At 40.4% G+C, this 25,844-nt stretch overlaps 2 long non-coding RNA genes across 2 annotated transcripts in view; one reads left to right on the top strand and one right to left on the bottom strand.

Annotated features, from left to right (window-relative positions):
• Window positions 1-798: 798 nt before the first annotated feature.
• The window catches only part of LOC142938635 (uncharacterized), a 366,584-nt gene continuing 341,538 nt past the window's right edge, over window positions 799-25,844 (bottom strand). The window contains exons 2-3 of the long non-coding RNA XR_012949675.1: window positions 936-1,017; window positions 799-860 (exon numbers count right to left, since the gene is read on the bottom strand). This is a non-coding gene — a long non-coding RNA (uncharacterized LOC142938635). The remainder of the gene's footprint in view (window positions 861-935; window positions 1,018-25,844) is intronic.
• Window positions 16,953-18,709, top strand: LOC142938623 (uncharacterized). Its single transcript, XR_012949672.1, has 2 exons — window positions 16,953-17,179; window positions 18,183-18,709. It is a non-coding gene; the product is annotated as an uncharacterized LOC142938623 (long non-coding RNA).

Genomic DNA, 25,844 nt, shown 5'->3' with positions numbered 1-25,844 from the left:
GGAAGTGATGCAGTGAGGTGACCTTGATGGTTGAAGAGTAATGCTGTCCAATCAGGATGAAGAGAGGAACCATGTGGTGTAAGAGTTTTACCTGAGTGACCTTCTGACATCATCATCGTCATCGTCATCATCATCTTCATCATCATCATCATCATCGTCATCATCAGTTTGAAATCCTCACCTTTGATCAACAGAGTGGTGTCCATCTTTAAAGGATATAAAACGACCGATAGGCCGGTCACTCTTCATGGACACACAGCTGGGTCCAGGTTCAGATTCAGGTTCAGGTCCAGGTTGTTCCAGCTTCCTCCTGATAGAAACACCAGATACATTCAGTGATGTAATAAACCTATTGTAGTCAGTATATTTGTATTCTGAGTTTTAGGAGACGTTTAGTATGAAATTAATGTTTCATGTAGAAATGTTTCAATGTTGATGTTGAAGCTGTATTCAGTGCAGCAAAGACAGGAAGTGATGCAGTGAGGTGACCATGATGGTTGAAGAGTAATGCTGTCCAATCAGGATGAAGAGAGGAACCATGTGGTGTAAAAGAGTTTTACCTGAGTGACCTTCTGACTTCATCATCATCATCATCATCATCATCATCATCATCATCATCATCATCGTCATCATCACCACCACCACCACCATCATTACCACCACCACCATCATCGTCATCATCATCAGTTTGAAATCCTCACCTTTGATCAACAGAGTGGTGTCCATCTTTAAAGGATATAAAACGACCGATAGACCGGTCACTCTTCATGGACACACAGCTGAGTCCAGGTTCAGATTCAGGTTCAGGTTCAGGTCCAGGTCCAGGTTCAGGTCCAGGACAGTGTTGTCCCTGATGGATCCTGGTCACATGTGTAGAAACAGAGTCAGTGAATGAAAGACTTTGAGTCATGGACAGGTAGAGATGGTCAGCTCACCTCTGAGCTTTGGTGTGGCTGGTTTTAGAGGGAGGGACTCCCTCCTCTCTGTCCTCACACTGATTCATAGCAGAGTCCACACCTTCACACAAACACATCAACATTATTTCTCTTCATCATGACAAACACACACAGCTCATTCACCTCAATACTAAAGACAGTTTCCATGTTGTTGTCACTTTGAGCTGCAGAGTCCTCTCTAAGAAATGACGTTCACAATGCTCTTTAGTCTGTTGGCTTGTTTGAAGTCTAGAGGAAGACTCTTCATGTGGCTTTTTATTGGCCTTTCTTTGGGGATGACGTCACTTTTCACTTCTATTTGACTGACTTTGAAAAGCTCTTCAACGTTTGAAATGTTCCTCTGTTTCCACGTCTACTACATCCAGTCAGAGCATGAAGCAGCTAGTCCAATAATCCAAAATCAGAATCAGCTTTATTGGCCATGTATGTGTACACATACATACAATGTACAAACACAAATTTACAATAAACAAGAAAAAATATATATAAAGAATATAAAAGGGCAGCAAAAAAGTAGAACGGATGTAGGTATAAACATTTAACAGCTATATACAATATAAGTATAAATATATATTCAAAAGAAAAAGTGTATATATATATATATATATATACATACATGTGAACATAAACCTATAGACAATGGCATGAATTGAGATGATAGTGCAAGTGGTGGTAATAGTGCAGTATAACTTATTAATTGTTCATCAGAGTGACGGCCAGTGGAAAGAAGCTGTTCCTGTGTCTGGTGGTTTTGGCGTACAGAGCTCTGTAGCGCCTACCAGAGGGGAGGAGTTGGAACAGCTTGTGTCCAGGGTGTGAAGGGTCTGCAGTGATCTTTCCAGCCCGTTTCCTGACTCTGGAGGTGAACAAGTCCAGGATGGGGAGCAGGCTGGAACCAATGATTCTCTCTGCAGATCTGACAATCCGTTGTAGTCTGTTCCTGTCCTGTTTGGTGGCTGATCCAAACCACACAGTGATAGAAGAGCAGAGAACAGACTGGATGATGGTGGAGTAGAACAGGATCACCAGCTCCTGAGACAGGTTGAACTTCCTGAGCTGGAGCAGGAAGTACAACCTATGCTGGGCCTTTTTCCTGATGGTGTTGATGTTGGGGGCCCACTTCAGGTCCTGGGAGATTGTGGATTCCAGAAACTTGAAGGTCTCCACAGCGGACACAGTGTTGTTGAGTATGGTGAGGGGGGGCAGTGTTGGGGGCTCCTCCTGAAGTCCACTGTCATCTCCACAGTTTTGAGCCTGTTAAGCTCCAGGTTGTTCTGACCACACCAGAGGACCAGCTGTTCAACCTCCCGTCTGTACGCAGACTCATCACCGTCCCTGATGAGGCTGATGACCGTTGTGTCGTCTGAGAACTTCAGGAGTTTAACAGACGGGTCCTCTGAGGTGCAGTCGTTGGTATAGAGGGAGAAGAGCAGTGGGGAGAGAGCACACACCCCTGGGGGGTGCCAGTGCTGAAAGTCCGGGTGCTGGATGTGATTTTTCCCAGCCTCACCTGCTGCGTCCTGTCAGTCAGGAAGTTTGTGATCCAATGACAGGTGGACACAAACATAATCAGGGAGAAAATACGTTTTGAAAATACGTTTTTGGTCAAACGTAATTGAGAATGCATTTTAGTTTTGGGGGAACGTAATTTTTTGGAGACAGGGTTCCAGTCCGTGAGGTTCTGGCTAACAGCTGTCTGAAGCCCTCTTATTTACGTCGCCACCTGAACACCAAGCATGACAAAACAAAACAGCCCAAAACAACTGCAGTCTCATTCATGTGTTGGGTCTACAAAAAACGCACTAGGGCTTCATATCTGGTCACAGAATAGCAAGAAAGGGGCTACCTCACACAATCGCCGAAGACGTGTGCTTGCCAGCTACCAAAGAGATGGTGGAATGTATGATTGGAGAGAGAGAAGCAAACAAGTTGGACATGATCCAACAACACTGTCACGCCGCATTGATGCTTTGTCCGAAGACATCCTGGCTACATTAGTCGGTCGCGTGAAGAAGAGTGAGTTTTACTCTCTGCAAGTAGACGAGTCTACAGATGTGGCCAATCTGGCCAATCTTCTGGTGTACGTCCGTTACCTTTTCGAAGGCACGGTGCAGGAAGTTTTTTTGTCTTTTTTGTGTTTTTTATCTTGTAAACAAACGTCATGCGCGAGCAAACTGTTCTCTCATTGGTCCGATTTTTATGCGGCTATAAATAGGCTCCGTTGCTTTTTTTTTTAAGGCGTGGGGGATTGGGGGTGCGTGAACCCGGTCGGGATGTAGAAGGGGGTGCGTGGCCTAAAAAGTTTGGGAACCGCTGGTTGCACGCCTCTCTTTGTCTCCTTGTCTTCTTGTATATGTAGACTAGTAGGGAACAGAGGATCAGGCAGAAACCTTTGCAGCAAATGTTTTGTAGAGTTTATCTTGAATAAATACTCCGTTTCTCCTTGGATGCAGATTTGTCAAATAGAAACGATCTCAGTCCACACCGGAGTTTCAGCATCATTCTCGAGTTGATCTGCGTCCACACGGCAACCTTCGAAGGCGGACAGCACGTGACCATTAACGTACACTGGGCATGCTCGTGACGGTGTAAACAGGAAGTGGATTGCTTGCTTAGTTAAAAAAAAAAAATACGACAGAGTAATAAAGTAGTCTTTAATAATGAAAGATTGTATTTGATACTTAAGATCTTCCTCTAAAATCTCCCTCTATAAACTCAAACAGACACAGTTCGTGGAAAGTTTTAGAAGTTTTATTTTTCAGACGTAGTTACAGCGCTGCGGGTCTCTCGCTCTCTCTCTCCAAATTTACTTTAACATCAACACTTACACATAAACGTTTACTAGATTATGGGTCCATCAATGTGGTCTCTCACTCGTTTCCTCCGTGTTGTTGATGTCTGTTCTCACTAGTAGCTCTGAACATCATGTCCGCCTAGCTAGCTTCTAAGCTAATTTTAACATTACCGCCAATGGAGAAATGCTAACCTCGATTAGCATTACAGCGCTGCGGGTCTATCTCTCTCTCACATCAAATTTACTTTAACATCAACACTTACACGTAAACGTTTACTAGAATATGGGTCCATAAATGTGGTCAACACACGTCTCTCACTCTATTCTGCTCTTGCTTCGTGCAGGAAAGCTTAGCAGATCACTAACAGTAGATCCGTGAAATAAAGACCATGGAATCCATAGAAGAGTTTCAAGACTTCAGTGTGAATCTTTCTTATTTGTAAAACTGTGGAAACACAATATGAAATATGGCTTTACAATCTGTCCCTATACACATTACATGAATACAAAACAACAATCCATGATATAGCCAGCATGTAACATGTCCGCCTAGCTAGCTTCTAAGCTCCATTCTCCGCCAATGGAGAAATGCTAACCGCGATTAGCATTTAATATAACACAAATGTTATACTAAACACGCGAATAGAATATATCTACGTACATCTTTTCATGCTTCATAAATACATACTTACAGACTAAGGTCTCTCAAGGCTACCAAACGGAAGAAGTAAAACGTTAGTGCAGCGTGTCTTCTCATTAGAATCTAAAAACAACGAGCTTCTCCATAGGGCTGATGCCGGTCATGCCGCTCGCTAATCACTCCAATAACAGCTGCTTCCTCCACAGAAATGCAGACTTTTACTGCACAACAGCTGCTAGCTGCTGCTAGCTGTTGTGCTAGCAGCAACATCATGTAGCTGTTGTGCTAGCAGCAACGCTTGCAATTAGTTATCCATGTTGAAATGAATCGCTGGTAGCCCAGTTTGTTTTCTTCCGGGTACGGGTCATGTGATAGTGAGTGTGACGAATCAGGGACGGAGACGTCATGGTTGCCAAGAACCAATCCAGTAGCGAACACGGGTGTGGGCGTAATTTTTTCTAAGCACATCCGTATCCGACCGTCCACACGCAAACGCAACCCCGGAGTTCTCAAATACCTCCAACCTCGGCGGAGTTTTCAGATTCCTCCGTTTAGGGTGCTCCAAAACTCTGGCGTAGTGTGGCCGCTCAGTGTAAACGTAGCAAATACGGAGTAAAAACGGAGTAGTGTGGACAGGGCCAAGACAACAGAGTCTGACCTGAGAGTGTTTTTATTCTTCACTCCACTTTGTGGATCTGGTTGAACCTGTTGGGGCGGGACAACTTACCCACGTATCAGTCTGAAGCTGCATTCTGAATTATTTACTTTTTCTTTTTACTTTTAGGACAAACTGCAGCTTCCTTACAAACTACATACTGATGCATGCAGTCTGCAGTCAACTGGGACATACTGCTTCCTCATTACATGGCACATTGAACTTTGACCTTCTTGTTCACAAACTGTAATTCCTGCAGCAAACATCCCCAAGGTGGATACAGCACGACCACTGTCAACAACAACCTGCAGGGAAGACAAGATATCCTCAAGAGAGCAGGAAGGAGGAGCGAGGCCCTTCATCTGGCACCAGTCCACAAACGAGTCAAGTAATCCCTCTAACAGGAGGAGACATGTGCATTCTGATACGTGTAGACAACAGGGACCAGGAGACCCAGGTCGCTCAGTCTCACCCTTAATCCAGGCCATGATGTGCTGACACAGAATGGAGCGCTCTCATTGATGCAGAGCAGTGGGCAGGTCCAGTAACCATTAGGACCACTCGTGATGCAACATGGACAGGTGCTGCTTTGAACCCTGTTGAAGTGTACACTTGTAAAGGGGGACACTGGGTGTTTTCTCTATTAGTGAATAAGAGACTAAAGGTGATGATCTTCCCACATCAGAACAGACACTGCTGCCCTGTGCAGGGCCGGGGATCTGACAACCTGCTGTCTGTTGAGGTTCACCTCCACAGTGGTGTTGTCCCACCTCAACATGACATGCTTCCCCCTCAGTTGTGGGGTGAAATGGTTCAGCAGCTTCTGAACAGCAACAAGCTCCAGCAGGTTGATGTGACGGGAGGAGTCCGGCAACGTGCCTCCTACTCCCACTCGTCCATGAAAACCTGGACGTGATGGAGAACTCACACCAGTCTTACACTACAATCACAATACAACAAAACATTAACAAGGATTTAAGTTAAACCTAATCAAAAGTCAAATTAAAGGGCAGGTCTTTAGTTTATTTTTAAAACTTCAAAGGGAGTTTTCTGTTCTAAGATCCAAGGGGAGAGAGTTCCACAGTTTAGGGCCATAAAAACAGAAAGAACCTCACTAGAACTATTGTGGCAGTTCAGGACCTTCTAAAAGAACGGCAGTGGAAGATCTCAGAGTTCTTGTTGGGACGTAAAATAAAAGGCAGTCTCTGTTAAATGAAGGTGTTTGATCATGTGAGTCTTTGTAGATAAGTACAAGGACTTTAAAATCAACTGTAAGAGACACAGGGGAGCAGTGTAGTGATGCGAGCAGAGCGCTGCTGTGATCTCTGTTTCTATGGGTCACAATCCTGACTGCAGCGATCTGAATCAACTGTCATTTTCTTAAAGATTTCTAGACCAGTAAAAAGAAAGTTATATCAGTGGTTTACAATAAAAACATAATTTTTTCTTTCTGTCAAGGACGAGTGAAACCAGTCGAGCTCTGCTGCAGAGCGACCTACCAAGTCCACCTTGTCCACTGATTCAAATGTCATGATCAATAGAATCAAATGCAGCGCTCAGGTCTAATAAAAAGAGGACAGACACATTTTTTGAATCAGAAGAAACTCTCATGTCATTTACGACCTTAAATAAAGCGGTTTCAGTGCTATGGTTCGTCCGATAGCCAGACTGGAGTTTATCTAATATATCATAATTATTTAGACGATCATGTAGCTGCTCAAATACAATCTTCTGATGAAGTATACTCTGAGGAAGATTTGAGATCGGCCTGTAGTTATCAAGGTCTCTAATGTCCCAACCTGATCTCAGTACATCGTATAAATAGCTCATCATTACAAACATGTCCACCTGTCATCAGAACGAATGTTAGGCTTTAACATTGCAGTCAGTAGAGACACGGAGTACAAATGACACAAAGCATGAAAGGCATTTTTAATGCAACATGACATGTTCATGCAGCGTCGGAAATACACGAGGGCAAAGGGCAAAACTGCCCCTATGAAATATAATTTTGCCCCTGATATCACTATGCAAAATATGCCCCCATAATTTCCTCTGATAATAATGATAATTTAATGAACTTGTCAAAAACATCGTAGCCTATATGACCCGGTCCAGTTGCCATAGAATGGTTTTGATTTTCGCCTTGACTGATGTTGCGTGTGCGTGAAGAACCGAACTTTCTAAACAAATAAATAAATGGAGCGCTTCTTAATCAGACCTGTGACTGCGAGACTGCGGTCAACTCAGCAGACACTTAAATGTTAGTGCACCTACATGCTGAAATTCACGGTAAACGCATTCAAACGGCACAGATCGGGAGCGAGGACTTTGAAAGTTAGCGGAAAGATTAACGTCAGACAACATCCGGTTTCTTCAGACGAACATCCGGTTTTCAGAATAAGATGCCAACAAAGTATACATATTGCATACTGGAAATTAGATTAAATGAATTATATTCACATTAAGTATAAAACATGCTACCTGCATCTCGTGAGTTAAAGGGAAAATACACCTAAATTGTGCGTAAAGTGTCTTTTTTGAGGGTTGCTGGTAATGAATAATACCTGACTGACAGTCAATTAAGATATTTTACTAAGCAAAAACTCTGAACTGAATTTGTACCTTCAAATGGCACATTTTTAAAATTTTTAAGGTGCTATAAAAATGTTTTTCTCAAAAATTCCACACAATGACTAATGCATATACGTTCAGGACAAAAATGGGTAATATCACAATATTTGAGGTGCTACAAAAATATGTTTCTCAATAATTCCATACAATGACTGATGTATATGTAATCAAGACATTGTTGACTTAATAATTATTAATAGTTGTTTAAAAAATGTAATAATAACAATAAATAACCACAAATAAATAACAATAAATTGAATATGATTGTCTGATTTATGTTTGGTTTTTGTTCAACAAATCTAAGAAAACACTTTGAATCTGTAGACTACTGCCTAATAGTCTTATTATTACCATTTGATGACAATTGCTCATATACTGTAAGCCTAAATAAGTATATTTATTATTTTGAACAAAGGTTAAATGTTATTTCACAAGTTTCAAAAAGTGCCCCCAATTTCTTTTTAAATGCCCCTGGATTTCAGTCAGTGGGGGCAAAAATTGCCCCTGTAAAAAATATGTAAATTTCCAACCCTGTGTTCATGTCATTCATACGTCATTTGATGAGAACAGGCTTCTGAAAGCTGCAGAGATACGTTGATTCTTCTTCTTGTGTTGTGAGAGAGGCTCAGGAAACTGGAAGCTTTTCATTTTAAAAACTGGAACACACCAAACTGTTGGAGTTCAGCTTTCACTGCTTTCATTGTGTTGGACGCTGATGGACAGTTATATTTTATTTTCATTTCTACAGTATTTTATTTATTTGTATCTGTGCAAATGAATCTGTATTGGTCCATAGAACACGGGTTCATAACAAACAGGCTCAAACCCAAAAATTTGAAGAAATAATCATAACATACCCATATACAGACCATTTTATTCGGACAGATATTTGCCACAAATTGTGTTTCAGAACTAAATTTCATGGCCGTCAGGGCCAGCAAGGCCTTCTCTGTTGGCCTAAACAGAATCACAAAGTTATAGCTATTTTATAATTTAATAGTTTTTCTTAAATACACTACATGTATTATAATCTATAAAAATATTTTCCCCATTATCTTTTTTTCTCATTGCACAGCTACTGTCTTCCTCAGTTGCTCTGCTTCCAGTGCAGCTTGTTTTAAGTAGAGCTTTTATCCAATCAGATTTCACCTCTGTGTCTCCAGGTAAGAAGAGAGGCCCGAGGCCTGCAGACTCACAAGTGAATCCCTTTGCACTTTAAGTGAATGGGGACGATATTGTTGATTGTCATAGTCTTCAACCAATCAGATCTTTAGTTTGACATATTGGGCGTATTCTTTGACGTGCCAGAGCCTGCTAGCTGGCCTACAAGTACGTGATTGGTCAGTGGGCTAGCGTGACATGTTGGGCGGTGACAATCCCAATATCTGCTGCCTCTGTCGATCAATACTCGCAATGATTAAAGCTCTCTAAATCAATACTCACGATGATTAAAGCTATCTAAATCAATACTAGCAGTGATTAAAGCTCTCTAAATCAATACTCACAATGATTAAACTGCTCTAAATCAATATTCACAATGATTAAAGCTCTCTAAATCAATACTCACAATGACTAAAGCTCTCTAAATCAATACTCGCAGTGATTAAAGCTCTCTAAATCAATACTCGCAGTGATTAAAGCTCTCTAAATCAATACTCGCAATGATTAAATCTCTCTAAATCAATACTCACAGTGATTAAAGCTCTCTAAATCAATACTCGGTGATTAAAGCTCTCTAAATCAATACTCGCAATGATTAAATCTCTCTAAATCAATACTAGCAGTGATTAAAGCTCTCTAAATCAAATCAATACTCAGTGATTAAAGCTCTCTAAATCAATACTCACAATGATTAAACTGCTCTAAATCAATATTCACAATGATTAAACTCTCTAAATCAATACTCACAATGATTAAAGCTCTCTAAATCAATACTCACAGTGATTAAAGCTCTCGAAATCAATACTCACAGTGATTAAAGCTCTCTAAATCAATAATGACAATGATTAAAGCTCTATAAATCAATAATGACAATGATTAAAGCTCTCTAAATCAATACTCACAGTGATTAAACTCTCTAAATCAATACTCACAATGATTAAACTGCTCTAAATCAATACTCACAATGATTAAAGCTCTCTAAATCAATACTTACAATGATTAAAGCTCTCTAAATCAATAATTACAATGATTAAAGCTCTCTAAATTAATACTCGCAGTGATTAAAGCTCTCTAAATCAATACTCACAATGATTAAAGCTCTCTAAATCAATAATTACAATGATTAAAGCTCTCTAAATCAATACTCGCAGTGATTAAAGCTCTCTAAATCAATACTCACAATGATTAAACTCTCTAAATCAATACTTACAATGATTAAACTCTCTAAATCAATACTCACAATGATTAAACTCTCTAAATCAGAGGTCTTCAACAGGGGGTCCGCGACCCCGAGGGGGTCCGCGGAGGTACTGCATGGGGTCCGCAACATTTTTGGTTGATTAGACTATTTTTATTTTTTATTTTTTTCCCAAACATGAATCTGTCCATTATTGTAATAGTTCAGTATTGTATGCAAGATAACAGGTATGTGCATGCATGGCAGTGGCACTAATAGGCCATCACTGTGAGGATTTATGTCTAATTCTGCTGTATTTCCCTCAGTAGTGTCCTCCTACGAGTCCCGCCCTCTGCCCTGCCTCTCTCCGTGGGCACAGCTGTGCCTCATCTCCTGTTATCATCTCCAGCTGACATAAATACTCCTGTCACTCTCATTCCAGTTGTCAGTCCGTCCGTTTACCAACCTGGTATTCCGACCCGTGAGTTGTCCGTTTGTTCACTCTGTGAGATTCCACCACTAACAATCCGTTTTTGTTTACCTGCCGTCCAGTGTCGAGCCTCGGGTTTTCACCTGCACGAAGAAGTCTTCCAGTTTGTTCCTCGGAGATCAACTGTGAAGTCTTGGCAATCCTGTGTCGAGCCCCGGGTATCACACAGTCGATCCAGCCTGCCTGCCAGCCGCAGACGCGGACTAGCCACTTTCCGGCTTGGATCCGAGCGGAGCGCGAGGACGCGCCTCCGTGTTGACGTGTGACTGTTTTTCTGTCGGCTTCGTCTGCTGCTCCGAAGGATTAGCCACTTTCCGGCTTGGACCCGTGCGGAGCGCATGGAGACGCCTCCTATTGACTTTAACCATTTTCTGTTTTTTCCCCTGACTGAGAGAAATAAATGATCTTGGTTTGAAATAGATCTCTGCTGTCCTGAGTCTGCATTTGGGTCCATGAACACACCACATCATAACAATCACTCATTTTTTGTTTCCACACTTATGTTTAAATGAAAACATCAATGTGAATAGCTTGTATGGATGATTATCATGCAATTGACAGACAATGTTGATATTGGCATTGGTATCAGTTGACAAGGTAAGTTTATAAATGGCAGTGGCACAGCCACCCTACTCACTGTACCTTGCACATGTTTAAAATAAAAACATAAATATATGAACCTGTGTATTATTTGAATAGCTTAGTATTGAATGCACATTGCAGAGGTATGTTTAAACATGGCAGTAGGCCCAGTTTAATACAAAACACAATTTTATACAATATATATAGTTGTGGGTCCCTGCTCCATCTCTCTATCAGTTTGAGGGTCCTTGGCCTGAAAAACGTTGAATACCCCTGCTCTTAAGGATTAGTTTTTATAAAATGTCAAATATAGGGAAATTATGAATATCAAAATGTAATTTGAGCTAACTTTCCCTTTAATTATCTCAAAACTTGTAGAGTAATATCTCATGATATTAGACATGTACATAGTAAGGGTCATCGTGAACAACAATCCAGGGACATTTTGACATAACCTCTTAAGGATTATTTTTTATTAAATATCAAATATAGGGAAATTATGAATATCATAATTTCATTTGAGCTAACTTTGCCTTTAATTATCTCAATAAATGTACAGTAAAATGACATTACATTTGACATGGAGATATATGGGGTCATCTTGAACAAAACTCCAATGGAAATTTTAGCTAACCAATGAAGGAAATGTATTTTTTCAGATCAAAGATTATTATTAGGTAATATTATAATTATTATAATGGAGAGAGAAATGCCATCTCGGCTGTTAAATAAAATCCAATAAATGATTCAATAAATGAAAATGATATCGTAGTATAATATATAGAATTGTAGAATTGGATTACAAGTCGGTGCTTCAATAATATTTGCATTCATTTTCAATTAAACTGTAAGAAACATCTGATAATGTAATGAGGTTTGACTCTCGTTTTTCATGAAACGTTTTTCTTACAGAGGAATTTTTCTTATGCAAAATTGAGCAAAAATGCACCAATTTGCCTATTTCAGGTCAGAGTTTTGTGGCTACACTTATTTGGGTGTATTGTATGATATCAAGACAGGATCCGAGTTGTCACTTTTATAACAAGGATAAGATAATATTTTGTGTTTATTCCACTTCTTAGAACCTGGTGAGACTTTCACACCTTGGAGACTTAAAGTTTCATCCCTACTCAGTCTTCTCTGAAGGAAATACCGCCTAAAAGTACAGCCAGTCAACATCCGTTGGCAGTTACTGTGAAGGTTGCTTCTCTCGGGAGTCGAACCTCCAACCCCTGCGTGCTCTTAAAAGACGTTTGAGGCTGAGAAGAGGCCAAAAGTGGAATATCATGCCTCCTGTTATCATGATGGCCAACTGGCAGATGCAGACATATAATACATTGCTTTTCAAAATGTACACATTCGCTGGGTAAATACGTATTGTTGTGTTTATTATTGGAGCACGTATGGCACTTGACAGAGATAAACTCATCACAATCAAAAAATGAAGCGAGGGGATTGGATGAAGTGCAGTTGACCTTGAGATGATCACCACCCACGTCATCTACCACCCGGCAGACCAGCCGGAGCAAACGCCATGAAAGGTAGATCGCAGGACAGGATGAGGTGAACTGTGTTTACATCAGCGATGCTTGGTGCTCAGACATAGTCAAAGTTGATGGACCATATGCAATTCTGACATTAAACACAGGGTGGAGCATTAATGTAAAAGTGCATAAGTGCCTGGTGATGGGAAACAGGTGTGTGTGGCCGTGTTTTAGCATGACGTGTATTATTCTGTTGTGTATTATTCTGTGTATTGTTCTGTCGTGTATTGTTCTGTCGAGTATTGTTCTGTCGTGTGGTATTCTGTCGTGTATTGTTCTGTCGAGTATTGTTCTGTTGTGTATTGTTCTGTCGAGTATTGTTCTGTCGTGTGGTATTCTGTCGTGTATTGTTCTGTCGAGTATTGTTCTGTCGTGTATTGTTCTGTCGTGTGGTATTCTGTCGTGTATTGTTCTGGCGTGTATTGTTCTGTCGTGTATTATTCTGCCGTGTGGTATTCTGCCGTGTATTGTTCTGGCGTGTATTGTTCTGTCGTGTATTATTCTGCCGTGTGGTATTCTGCCGTGTATTGTTCTGTCGAGTATTGTTCTGTCGTGTATTGTTCTGTCGTGTGGTATTCTGTCGTGTATTGTTCTGTCGTGTATTGTTCTGGCGTGTATTGTTCTGTCGTGTATTATTCTGCCGTGTGGTATTCTGCCGTGTATTGTTCTGGCGTGTATTGTTCTGTCGTGTATTATTCTGCCGTGTGGTATTCTGCCGTGTATTGTTCTGTCGAGTATTGTTCTGTCGTGTATTGTTCTGTCGTGTGGTATTCTGTCGTGTATTGTTCTGTCGTGTATTGTTCTGGCGTGTATTGTTCTGTCGTGTATTATTCTGCCGTGTGGTATTCTGCCGTGTATTGTTCTGGCGTGTATTGTTCTGTCGTGTATTATTCTGCCGTGTGGTATTCTGCCGTGTATTGTTCTGTCGTGTATTGTTCTGTTGTGCATTATTCTGTCGTGTGGTATTCTGTCGTGTATTGTTCTGTCGTGTGGTATTCTGTCGTGTATTGTTCTGTCGTGTATTGTTCTGTCGTGTATTGTTCTGTCGTGTATTGTTCTGTCGTGTGGTATTCTGTCGTGTATTGTTCTGTCGTGTGGTATTCTGTCGTGTATTATTCTGTCGTGTATTATTCTGTGTATTGTTCTGTCGTGTATTGTTCTGTCGAGTATTGTTCTGTCGTGTGGTATTCTGTCGTGTATTGTTCTGTCGAGTATTGTTCTGTTGTGTATTGTTCTGTCGAGTATTGTTCTGTCGTGTGGTATTCTGTCGTGTATTGTTCTGTCGAGTATTGTTCTGTCGTGTATTGTTCTGTCGTGTGGTATTCTGTCGTGTATTGTTCTGGCGTGTATTGTTCTGTCGTGTATTATTCTGCCGTGTGGTATTCTGCCGTGTATTGTTCTGGCGTGTATTGTTCTGTCGTGTATTATTCTGCCGTGTGGTATTCTGCCGTGTATTGTTCTGTCGAGTATTGTTCTGTCGTGTATTGTTCTGTCGTGTGGTATTCTGTCGTGTATTGTTCTGTCATGTATTGTTCTGGCGTGTATTGTTCTGTCGTGTATTATTCTGTCGTGTGGTATTCTGTCGTGTATTGTTCTGTCGTGTATTGTTCTGTCGTGTGGTATTCTGTCGTGTATTGTTCTGTCGTGTATTGTTCTGTCGTGTATTGTTCTGTCGTGTATTATTCTGCCGTGTGGTATCTTGTAACTTGTTAGTGTGAGAGCGGGATTGGCATGCTCAGATTCATTGGTAGATGTACGATTGAACAATGATGATTTAATGCTATATGGTGACAATGTGAAACAAAATAAATGGAGCAACGGATGGAAAGAGATACAGCGCACTGGAGAGTGAATTGTTTGTAGCCTAGAACACACGTCCGAATAAGTTCTCCCGTTCACCCCTCAGTGTATAATCATGTTCTAAAGATAAAGTGTTATCATATTCAATAGACAAGAGAAAGAAGGGTAAGAATTATACCCAGGTTCCCTAAAGCTAACGATATGCTTCATGTATCATATTCCCACATGTGTATGAACCTTTCTATCTTAATTGCTCTGGTCTGTGGTGCCTGCATTCTTTGGCCCTGACAAATCACTGCCGATATCAAGTACTGTACAAGAAGATTCCTTCAGGCGAGTAGTAGCACGAGCAAACCCACACATGCACACACGGTTGTAGTCACACTCACACATGTTTACACACACATATGCACCGTCTGGAACTATCAAGCATATCAAGATGCAGGGCGATTAAACAGCCTCAGAGAGAGAGAGAGAGAAAAGTCAAGCCCATGTGACTAAATTCCCACAGCCACCACAACATTCACACTCTGACTGGCGGTCGGGGGGCTCTCATTAACCCTGTGAGTCTGAACCAGGGAGGATTAATGCCACAGTGGCTTTTCATGATCTGCACAGAGGCTGGTGTGTGTGTGTGTGTGTGTGTGTGCGTGTGTGTGTGTGTGTGTGTGTGTGTCGCCTTCAGTTGAGATTTAGTAGGCTAACTGAATGCAAACCCACTCTGACTCCCCCCAGATGTGCCGGAAAGCTGCTTTGAGTCTAGTTGTTGAATGAGGTTGAAATACAGCAACATGTCACTAAAGACTCAGAATCAGAAACTGTTTATTGCCAATGTATGTTGCACAGATGTAATGTGCATTAGTGCTGTATTCTCTTCTGTATTAGTTTTTTCCTATATAAGCTGGGTACTGTATATGTTACTGAAGATTTACATTGCATTCTGGGAAAATATTACCTTAAATGATACAGTAATAAACTGGCTTCAAATGAGAAACTGTCCTTGATTTGAGTGCGATATTTAGTTTTAATATCAGAGCTCAGAACATTTACCATGAGACTTTCACTTCAGATTAAAAGTTTTATATTATTATTATTATATATTATTATATTATACTGAATTGCCTGTGAGGGTGACAAGAGTAAGATGTCCTGACGTGTTTGTCAAAGTGTTATCTACTGATTTTTTTCGTGTTGGAATAAATGTAATAATAACTACAAAGCAGTAATGCGTGTTTGATACCTTAATGTCTTTGCATTAAATCATACTGGGATGTTTGCTGAAATGTATTGGATGTGGCACAGTATGGAGCTAAATCCAGGTCAAATGTTTTGTTCATTTGAAAAAAAAATTTGAACCTCAACATTGAAAAATACAGCAATGTATTCAAAATAAAAATAAGTGAATGAAAAGTTTTTTTGGGTTGAATATAATTTTGATTCAGTTCTGGAATTTTTTCGAATACATTTTTTTTTTCAGTTTTCACTTTCATATATATTTTGATATTTGAGTTCTTATATTTTTCAGTTTCAGATTTTATATTTTCAGATTCAAATCTTTTTTTTTTTGGTTTCAAATCTTTTTTTCACTTTCAGGTTTTTTTTTTCAGTTCAGATCGTTTTTTTCAGTTCAGACTTTTGACCCTGATCTAACGTGGGGGGCGTGGTATCAACTGAGAGGGGCGTGTCATCATGAGTGACAGCAAAACAACGAGGGCTGAGGAGTTCCTCAACCACGTTGCCTTCAGGTAACGTGGGCACCGCGAGAATTATGATTCAACACTTTCTATACACCATATTCACGTGATTGGAAGTAAAAAAAATTACGCTAGTGCCAAAATTCTGTTTAGCAAGCTGTTTTAGCCTCTACTTGGGACGAATCACAGTAAAAGAGCAATAAACTATGCCATATTGGGCCGTTCAACTACCACACTTTAATATCTGACGTTTCGCACTTCCACACACAACTGTGAACGCAGCATAGTATCCTTGCGATGGCGTCCGCTCCACCCGGACCGCCTGCTGGCGCCAGCACGCAGGTAAGAAATCGACTTTATTTTTTTATAGATACTAGAAATTATCCTAAATATTAGAATGATGATTGTAAGATAGCGTCATACATAAAGGGAGAAGATTTATTTAAGTGGGGATTTCGCCAAAGCTAGAAATTAAGCAACTAGCTTAATGCTATTAGCTAGTGTTTGTGAATTTTTCCCTCCTTACACTGACCAGCTCAAGTCCTTCAATGTGTGTTGTCTTTCGTAACAGAATGTCGACTATAATTCGACAGTGGCTGCAGCTGCACAGAGCCTTATAAATGTGCTCGCACAGAACCTCTCTCAGGGACAGCAAGAGCAAGGAAGAACGCAGCAAGAGCCATCGTCTTCTGTAGAACAGGACATGGCCAGGTTTTAGTTTTTATGGAATTTCATTTTTCATGTTCATTTAATGGTAGTTTGACTAGTTCATATGTATATTCATCATATTTTAATCTAATTGTTTTTTTTAATCATGTAGATCTTTCCCTGGGTTTTCCATAAGAAAAAGTAACCGTGGAAAGCGAATGATGCAGAGTCTAAAGACCTGTGGCACAGCATCCACAAAGACCTGGAGGCCTTTTAGTTTCTATGCATACCTGTTGAACATTAATGCAGAGACAACCCCAACCTCCTCTGAAGAGTTTGACCTTGCCCAGGCAGGACTTGGAAAAAGACATCTCAACATGTCCAGGGATATGGGCCATGAAGAGGTATTGCATAAAGAAAACATACTAGTTACAAATTGCACAATTGTTTATATTTGAAACATGCAACTTCATCCTAGTGTTTGGCTTTTCTTCAATATTTTTCTTTTTCTTTTTCACAATATTTATTTTGGCTGAGGAAAGCCATTATCACAATAAGCATACATATAGATTGTGATGGAAGAAGTAATCTTTGACTTAAGTAAAAGTAGCTATACCACTGTAAAAAAACGTTTCAAGTAAATGTCCTGCATTCAAAACCTTAATTACGTCAAAGCACAAAAGTATTAGCATCAAAATATAGCAAAAGTATAATTAGTCATTTTGAAGAATGGCCCATTTCAGTATCATATATATATATATATATATCATGTTATTGGACTATAATTATTGATGCATTAATGTTGATCACTTTAATGTTGCGGCTGTTGAAGGTGGAACTAATTTTAGTAATATGTATTAATAATCTAAATCTGCAAAGTAACCAGTAACTAAAGCTCTCAATGAATGTTGTGGAGTAAAACGTACAAGATTTCCCTCTGAAATAGTTGAGTAGAAGTATAAAGTAGCATGGAATGCAAATACTGAAGTTAAGTACAAGTACTTTTAAATAGTACTTAAGTAAAGTTAGTAAATTAAATTAGTTACACTCCACAACTGCATATACATTATACATACAAATAATACATTTTTTCCTAAACCTGTAGTTCTTAATGAGAACTTTTACAAAGGCCAATCTATATCTCCATTCTATGTAGAAAGACTTAATGTTAACACAGAATGCCATTTATAACCATTGTGCTTGGCCGAAATAGTGGAATATCTCCAAACCTCAGGAAATCACACACATTTGATTACATTTGTTTTGGATCAGCTGTTCTTCTGTGACCGAGAGTACCTCTGTTTATTTCACTTCTTTAAATTAAAGACCTGCATTGCAGTAAAAAAGGAAAACTACATTTTAAACTGTCACATAACTTCTTTTTTTTTTCTTCTCTTTGCTTCATAGCTGAAGATCATGAAGAGGACGAAGACGGCCCACGGTCCATCACACCTGCAAGGTTTCTGCAGTGGATCACGGGCCAAGGTCACATCCCACTTCTCCCATCCGAGAAGAAGGATTTTGCTGTGATGCTCAGATTTAACCACGACTGCAGTGCAGACTTTGGGCATCACAGCATCTGTTACCCTGTCGTCTCAGCAAGTACAGAGACAATTGCACTACCCGTACGACATATGAGGTCATATGTCGAGTTCAAAAAGGTTATGATGGAGGCTTTTCATCTCGGGCAGGAATTTCACAATGTGTAGACAATTCTCTCTCTACCCTCTATTTATTTTTTTTTGCCTCTGTTCATGTTTAGCAAAAACTGCTGTTTTAATACTCTCATGTTCTGAGAAAAGAAAAGTATTTAATTGTAATATTTAAAAATACTTGTTTTGAAAAATGAGTTCCGTAAACACAAAAATTGTGTTGAATGTTTATAAAAGAGAACAAAATGTTAAGGTTTGGAATTAAAAAAAGATTTTATACGATTTATTCATTTTTTTTTTACATGTGGCTTCACTGTTGCCAGTCACAACAAATAAACATTTAAAACACATTCATTGTATACTTGTTGGTGTTAAAGTGGTAAAACCCTTGAAACACAACGTTTGCATTTATTGTACATGAGTTAGTACATAGTTCAATACAGCTAAATAAATGTCTCGGCCGTAGGACTCAGATGGTCTAGCAACATCAATAGCGGCCCTAAGGCGTGCCATATCCTGCTCACATAGGGGACATGCAATGGGTGGAAGAATCACTCCAGAACTGGTCGCATTTTGCTCACTGGCACTGTTGAAATCAAGATCTGCATCCTCGATTGCCTTCATTAAAAACAAAAAAAAAAGCAGATTTCTTAATTAAACATTTGTCATATAGAAATCAGAGGACATAAAGTAAAACTATAAAGGTAAGCAGATTTTAAATAGATCAACATGTGAACGTAACTGATACTATGCTGATGCAAGTATCAACATAGTATCATTTAATTTGTTTTAATGTGAACAAAGAGAAAACACTCTTCCACTGGACACGGTGGCCCATGGCCTGCAGCATTCCTTTCATCATTCGGCATCCTACGTGTGGTGTCCTGGCTTTCACTGACCTCATGAAATTGTCTAGTTGTTGATCAGTTAGGCTAGTGTAGAACTGCATTATGGAAAGGCCATTATCGTGCATGCGCCGTTTCACTGTACTCTCAGAAATACCCAGAAGTTTTGCAATGGATGACACTGGTAAGGACATTTGTATCAAGCTTTGTAGTTGCTGAGGAGACACAACATATTTTGGCCGTCCCATTTCTCCCTGCAACACTGGCACCTGACTAGGGGTCGGATCAGAGTCCTCTATATTGATAAGTGTTGACAACTGCGTCAAAGCATTAATGACATCCTCTGGCATCTGAACCTGGCCCGACAATGACCTAAAAAGAGCCATCTCCTGGTTGACTACAAACCGCAAATAGTTCACATCTAGGGGCAGTCTTTGAGTGACCTGGGAAACTTTAGTCAGTCGTCTCTGAAGAAAGTCCCTTTTCAGTTGGTCCTAGAAAAAACACACAAATTATTTTACTGGCTTGATTACATCTTTTAAGTTACAGACACATACATATAACAAACAAACAGCATGCAAGTTATTACTTAAAACATATGCAAAGTGAGCCAACTTGGAAGGCGTCTATCATAGCCTAAATTACGTATCAGAATACAACAATAAAGAGGACTGCAAAGGTTATGCTGTGTAAACTAAAGGTCTGTCCACACCAAGAACTATAACTATAAAGATAACCACAGTGATAACGATGTGAGGATCCACACTGATGAACGACAAAGTTCTGTAAGCATTGGCGCCAAGCAACATTTATAAGGCTCTGTGCAGCTGCAGCCACTGTCGAATTATAGTCGTCACAAACACTAGCTAATAGCATTAAGCTAGTTGCTTAATTTCTAGCTTTGGCGAAATCCCCACTTAAATAAATCTTCTCCCTTTATGTATGACGCTATCTTACAATCATCATTCTAATATTTAGGATAATTTCTAGTATCTATAAAAAAATAAAGTCGATTTCTTACCTGCGTGCTGGCGCCAGCAGGCGGTCCGGGTGGAGCGGACGCCATCGCAAGGATACTATGCTGCGTTCACAGTTGTGTGTGGAAGTGCGAAACGTCAGATATTAAAGTGTGGTAGTTGAACGGCCCAATATGGCATAGTTTATTGCTCTTTTACTGTGATTCGTCCCAAGTAGAGGCTAAAACAGCTTGCTAAACAGAATTTTGGCACTAGCGTAATTTTTTTTTACTTCCAATCACGTGAATATGGTGTATAGAAAGTGTTGAATCATAATTCTCGCGGTGCCCACGTTACCTGAAGGCAACGTGGTTGAGGAACTCCTCAGCCCTCGTTGTTTTGCTGTCACTCATGATGACACGCCCCTCTCAGTTGATACCACGCCCCCCACGTTAGATCAGGGTCAAAAGTCTGAACTGAAAAAAACGATCTGAACTGAAAAAAAAAAACCTGAAAGTGAAAAAAAGATTTGAAACCGAAAAAAAAAAGATTTGAATCTGAAAATATAAAATCTGAAACTGAAAAATATAAGAACTCAAATATCAAAATATATATGAAAGTGAAAACTGAAAAAAAAAAATGTATTCGAAAAAATTCCAGAACTGAATCAAAATTATATTCAACCCAAAAAAACTTTTCATTCACTTATTTTTATTTTGAATACATTGCTGTATTTTTCAATGTTGAGGTTCAAATTTTTTTTTCAAATGAACAAAACATTTGACCTGGATTTAGCTCCATAGCACAGCCCTACCTAGAACATGTTCCACCAGCCACCACTGCACCTGATATTGGTTACCAGGCCTGCTAGAATGGACGGAGATCATTTAGAAAACGGTGCTGAAACGTGTGGACAGAGATCGTTTTCGTTTCAAATTTTGAAACGAAAAGGTATTAGTGTGGACATAACCTAAATTGCCCGTAGGTGAATGTGAGTGTGACCTTTCTGTCAGCCCTGTGACAGTCTGGCGACCTGTCCAGGTGAGCTCCCTCTTCGCCCAATGTCGACTGGGATCGACCCCCCCCCCTGAAAAGCATAAGCGGTTACGGGGTTATTGATAGATTTGATATTTTCACTCAGTTCCTGTGTGACTTTTTACAGTGTGGAGCATCCTAGATGGAAAGGCTGATCAATGTGTAGGGGGAGTAGCACTGTAGAATAGTCTACAGAAGAAACTTCTCGTTCCATCTGATGCCTTTGGCAGGAGGGGAGGACAGACAGCAGAGACGGAGAGCATTTCTTTCCAGGTGTTGCATGCGGCTCCGCCCACCCGCCTTCCGTCCTCCGCCCCCCGTGCCCCCGAGTCCAGGCTGCGCGGCGGGGGCTGGGCCACCGACACGCAGACGCTCCCAGAGTGGACAGCGAGGACACTACTTTGCACACGGAGAGAACAGCAGGGGCGCAGCAGCTCAGCTCAGTCGGTCCCTGCCTTCACGCAACCAGCGCGCACGACCGTCCTTCTCTTCGACAGGGAATCCGTGTTCTTCAGAGTTCCGCTTCTTTTCTCCACCGGCTCACGGAGCTTCTGCACTCGGACAGGATGTCGGAACTTTCCGTCAATGACCACCTTGAAGGGATTTTATCCGATTTTGAAGGTATGTAGGCTGAACTGTTGAATGACTTCACTGGTGCACACTAATATAACCCCGATGGGTGGCTGCAGCTCCGGGCTGGATACCGCAGCCTGGAGCGAGAGGTCTCCTCAAAATAAAACGGACACTTTGCTGACAGGTGAGCAAAGACACTGTACAGTTCTTTTAGAAAGCAATACACAGCATGTTCTTTGGATTGCTTTTCGTTAGTACCAGAGCCGTTTGTATTGTAGTTGATCAGCACACAGAGAATATGTGTGGATAGTATCCGGAGGGTCCGGGCTGTCCGCGCTGTGTTGGTCCTTTGTACACGTCACCTCGGGACATTTTTCACTATAACTGTCATTTTGTTGATTTAATGTAGCGGGATTGATAATCAGTAGCACGAGTGTGATATGGGCTCACATCAATCTGGTATTGTGATCAGAGAAGAACTGGTTGAAGATATTTGGTGTCTTTCTGATAGCACGAGATCACTTGATAATGTTTGGTTCTGTGTGCCTCTGAGTGAGACTTCCAGTATAATTAACGCAGTCAGATGGAAAAGGGCCTGGGCAGGTAAGAGAGCAGACAGACAGACAGACAGACAGACGAGCTCTATTAGTCTCTCTATTAGTCTCTCTCCTGCTCTTTCTGACTTGGCTGAATACATACATTTATTTTTTATTGTTCTCATAAAAGTATATTTAACATTATAGTAAAGTATGAATACTTATATAAAAAGGTAAAATGGAAAATATTCTCGAAAATAAACTTAAGAACAGACAAACTCAGATAAATTAATGAGTTTATGAACAAAAGAGGCACCAGGAAGACTGGCCTATAGACCCTATAACCTTTTTATATGAAATGTATACACTATAGCTGCGAGCTGTCAAATGTGTTGACGACCACTGAACTGATCAAACATCGTATTCATTATAAAGCTCAATGAACTCAAAATTCGGAGTATATTTAATGGTGTTTGATGTTCTGTACGTGAACACAGGTGACTTGTAGCTGGTAACATCTCTCTCCTGTGTGTTGGGCCACTCTTTAACAGTACACGGGTCTGGAAAGCCAGTTTGTTGAGGTTGCATTGGCCATCTTTGGTAGTTAATAGCCTCACATAACTTGACAAGCTATCACACTCAGATGTACTTCCGTTGCCAAACTCCATGCGCACACTTTCATATGTCATCAGTTTGTAAATTGTAAAAGGGTCCATCTGTCTCATCAACGAGGCTCAGTAAAAAATGATTTACAGCACCTGATACGGGATTCTTGAAGCCAATACCAAAATGAATATTTTATAGTTAAAACAATCAACATAACTTAAAGAAATCATTCATGATAAAGATTGTGGTGAGCAGGACATTCGACAGTGTACGAGCAGGTTCCCCAAGACAGCATGTGTGGGTCACTAAAATATCTTCATCACAGCTGACTGCTGGTCATTCCACACGTCCACCTGACAGCAAACAGCTCTGAACCGTGACATGGTTCCTAACCCTTGAACCCATGTTTATTATTATAACCATGACTCCAAAGGCTTTTTATTGCGTCTCGTTCTGAAATCAGCTCAATATTCAGCCATGACATGAACATCTTTGAGATAACAATAAGCTACACTTTCTGTACTCCAACACAACAAACTGTGACAACAACTCTCACTCACGTTTCCACCGTTGTCTCCTGACAACAAGTGGAAAGGTCGAGAAAAAGCTTCTACTTCTCCGTCACTCCCTCAATGCTGGACCTGGTCCATGAAGTGAGGTCCTCATCAGTCACTGAGACACAGAAACATGAGGAGGTAGAGTCCAGGTTGAATAGTAACAAAGTTACCTTTTAACAAAGTAACTTCATGTGTTATTTTAACCCCAACTGCAATCTCTCCTTAAACTTAACCAAACTTTAACAATCATGAAGCACATTCAACATTTCAACAGTGATTTGAATGAATGACTGTTATTTATGAAGCAACTTTAATGCACAAAATGAAGCACGAAGTGCTTTACAATTCAGCTACAAAAACACAGCTTTAAAAAACACATACATACACGGGGAGGAAGGGAGAATAAATAGTCTTTCAATTATCTAAAAATTACAAAATGTCATCAAATCATAAAACAGACAGCTGCTCGTCATAGGCAATATGCAAACAATTTGTTTTGAGTTGTCTTTTAAAACTCTACTGAGTCAGCAGGGCTCATTTTTTTGGGCGTTGTGGATAAAAGTGAGTCCAGACCTTTGAATCTGTCCACTCCACTGAGTCTGAGTGCACTGATTCGTCTGACATCGTGACACGAAACAGCGGTTTCTCCATTAAAAAGTAATCAGCCTATCAGCGCAGCGAAGAACAATTAGCCAATCAACACCAAGGGTAGTTTGTCCGACTGTTACGAGATGGTGGGTTGAGACTCGGACACAGTTGTTTTTCCGTGGCGTCTTTGTTGGTGTATCACCAACCCCCTTCTCTACTCTTCTCCAGCTGCTCTCATTCATCACCGCAGCCGTAGCAGTAAGTATACATTACATTCATTTAGCAGACGCTTTTATCCAAAGCGACTTACAATTCAGAGTCTATCACATTTCTACACCGTAGACACAGCTACGGGAGCAATTTTGGGGTTAAGTGTCTTGCTCAAGGACACATCGACATGCGACTAACAGAGCCGGGGATTGAACCGCCGACCCTCTGATTGAAAAACGGCCCTGCTATCCACTTAGCCACAGTCGCCCATGTAATGTAAGTGTAGTTCATACTTGCCGTAGTGAAGCCGGTGCGAGCACCAGAAAATGACGTAATCACGGCCTGCACGTCGCGTGCGAAGGGTCCGCAAGTGGTGCTTGGTTGTGCACTTCTGAATTGTTGTAACGATCACGTGACTGTCACAACTAGTTCACTGATAAAAGCTTTATTTACATGTCTGGAGATTACAAAGAAGGACAATTTGTTTTTAGAGGTTTTAGAAACAGGAGGTCTTAAAAATCGAGTTTATATTTTGCAGCCAAATCAAATTGTTTACAGAATATCAACCTTATACCTTATAAAGCATGTAATACTTGAGGTCTTGTACAAAGACAATACAGTAGTCCATGAATATGAGATATGAGTTTACAGATGATTACAATCCCTCCTCGTCATAGTGGAGGTTGTTTTATGGCTTTATGCCGGTTACACCTACAGTCTATGGGCATATCTCTGGGTTACACTTGTGGTCTTTTTGATGCTTTACATTTCACTTTGTTTTATATCTCTTTTGGAGAATAATGCAACTACCAGCACACTGAGCATAAACACCTCCGTTCATGCTCGGAGCTCACACTGCGGTGCCGAGAAGGAGTATAAACGAAGCTTGAAGCTCGACTGCCACCTCTTTACAATACATTGTGAATCTTCAAACCGTACAAGTAAGGATGTCTGGATTAACCAACTTTTACTATAACTGAGATTCTATAAGTCACAGTTTCATAACCGTAAGAATTGAAGAAGCTACAATATCAATGGTGTCCTGATTCCTACATTAGTGGCCTGTGACAATGACTTTCCTGAGACACGTTGTTTGTGTGTGCTGTGAACGTCATACGTCTGTTCTGGTTTGTTTTGTGTGTATGTATGTAAGAGCTGTAAAAATGTCAGAGGAAACCAACACTCTAGCCTTATATCTGCTGAAAAAAGTGCCTTAAGTGGGCAGTGAGGGAGCATTTTGGATAAAAAATGACCAGAGTCATGTGAACCCAGATTATTTACACAGTTTAACCATCTGAGTGTCAAAAAACCTTTTTCTCGGCCTTGATTAAGTACAAATCTGCGGCCTTAATGTTTTCTAGTTGCTGGTCTTATAATGCTAAAGTAACGTTGTGAACAAATCCGTGTTGTACTCGACAGGAGAGCTAGTAATGTCAGTAACATTGACAGCTAACAGCTGTTCTTATAAAGCACAGAGCAGAACCGTATGGCTCTGCTGTGGAGGTTCCATT

The sequence above is a fragment of the Anarhichas minor genome, unplaced genomic scaffold (genome assembly GCF_050575085.1).
Source record: "Anarhichas minor isolate MPS153535 unplaced genomic scaffold, ASM5057508v1 ptg000007l, whole genome shotgun sequence".
NCBI lineage: Eukaryota > Metazoa > Chordata > Actinopteri > Perciformes > Anarhichadidae > Anarhichas > Anarhichas minor.
Note: the sequence above shows the minus strand (reverse complement) of the source record. Positions and strands in the feature narration are given on the sequence as shown.